General features: G+C 43.6%; 1 pseudogene; it reads right to left on the bottom strand.

The window, feature by feature from the left end:
* Positions 1 to 565: 565 nt before the first annotated feature.
* Positions 566 to 1,620, bottom strand: LOC147700704 (armadillo repeat-containing protein 10-like; annotated as a pseudogene).
* Between the last annotated feature and the right edge of the window lie 410 nt (positions 1,621 to 2,030).

The raw sequence follows: 2,030 nt of genomic DNA, 5'->3' as shown, positions 1-2,030 counted from the left end.
GGCTGCTCTATTTGTATTTATTTTTTTCTATTTTCCATTGGAGTTCGACTGATAGGCAACTTTTTTCAATGGTAATTTCTATCACCATCACACTAATGTAAGCGGCAGTTTTCACCACTGATCCCTGAAGCTATTGCCCTGTAGCGGCGTCTTGTACATACGTTGCTAATAAGGCGATAGTTTTCAGTGGTACACAGTGGTAAGAAAACTGCTGCTAACTAGCATTAGTAGTAATTTTCGCCAGTCCTTGTACATATGACCCTGAGTACTTCTGTCTTAGCCTGTGTGCTCTTTCGGATGATGTGTATGTTGCAGTCAATACCATTCAAGTGCTTGGCAGACACTCTGGATCAGGTGGTATGTTATGTCAATTTGTCTAGCGGTGCAGGTTCAACTGTGGCAAGGCTTGCACAGGTTTATCACACCAACAAACTAGGAAGGAGCACCCTCAGCAGGTAAAGCAGTGGTACTCTGCCACACCAAAGCAATGAACTGACTTTAATTCAGACCGCAGGGCCACCAACGTGTTGTGCTTTCCTCTTTAGGAGGAAGGAAGGAGCACTTTTTATGTGTGCTGTTTAGTCATGATTCTTGCTATTTGCTTTTTCACTTCCTCATCCAGATGCTGTAACAAGAATACCAACAAGCTTTCCCTTGAATCTCTGAACAGCAAAGAGAAGAGCAAGTCTTTGTGGTGCTGACGGTGAGCAGCTCCACTGCCCATATTTTCATTCAGATTTGCCACTAAGGTGAGCTCCTGTAGCAGTATGTCATCATTTGTGCATGTGTGGAAGAAGGATGCCAACAAGGAATGTGTTTGAGTACTCAGAAGATCTGTTGTGAGCGATGGGTTTGCAGACAAATTCATAAGCACCTTCAAAACATGAATCTGCGTCTTTTCATTTCCATGAGACCACACTCAAAGAAAGCATGGTAAGGAATGTACCATCATGTCTTGCTATGCATTTGTAACAGACATCTTAGTTTACACCCTAAGTGCATCCAACTCCAGATCAGAGTTCAGTGTCACAACTTCAACAGCTGCACAAATATGTTCAATATACATCTTTAACTGTTCCTGATTGTGCAAGTTCATACTCAAGTTGTTAAGTTCATTTAAAGCCTGTGCCTGGACTTCTGGAACAGGATCTGAAAGCATGTTTCCAATTACTGGAAGACTCCCTAAATGACATATAAGATCTTCATTAACTGAAAATGCAGCACTGTTGTTAAAGTAATGAAAGCTTGTTTTTGAACTGACGATTCTTCTGTTGCTTCAAGCAGTTCAATAACTCTTTGTAGATGTTGAGCATCCAAATTACTTGATGGATTTATCAGAACATATGTGGGGTTCTCCCTCACTGTGGCCACCAAAGTCATTCTGGAAACCCTGCGCAGGAGACTACCTGCTACCTCAGGGGCCCAAGTCAGGCTCCTGGAAATTGCTTCATATCTGTTCTGTGTAGCCTCTGATCCATCCCCTGTGTAAGACCATGATTTAGACTGCTCACTACGTAATAGTAGGTTGTACAGCCAGTAGCATACGCTGGAGGCGACCACCGACCCAATCATGCCTCCAAGAAGAGTGCTACCGTAAGGGCCCATGATGGGCAAAGCTACATCGAAGGCCAGGCCGACAAGAAGGGGTTATTGCTGCCACAATTCCTGGCTTCGAGAGGCACACATGGCTATCCCAAGGCAGAAAGAACTGGCTGCTGGTGTAAGACTGCTAGCCAGCCTAGGAACGAGACTATCAACTTTTCTGGACTGACGATATCTATTTGCATGTGTATAATAAATTAATTTATGATGTTTCTACATGCAAATGTTCTTGAGGTACGGCATTACTTTTAGTCTTTTGCAGTTCCAGATTTTTATTCTGAAGCAATGTTCTTTGTGATATTCAGCCATTTGTGTGGGGACAGGACACTGCCTTTTCAGGTGGTAGCACCATCTCCTCTCTCCCTGCCCGCCCATGAAGAGCCATCAGATTTCATATGAGTCCTCAGGCACACCTAACCATCCTGTGT

Source organism: Lissotriton vulgaris, chromosome 7 (genome assembly GCF_964263255.1).
Source record: "Lissotriton vulgaris chromosome 7, aLisVul1.2, whole genome shotgun sequence".
Taxonomy (NCBI): Eukaryota; Metazoa; Chordata; class Amphibia; order Caudata; family Salamandridae; genus Lissotriton; species Lissotriton vulgaris.
This window is presented reverse-complemented; position numbering and strand designations above follow the sequence as displayed.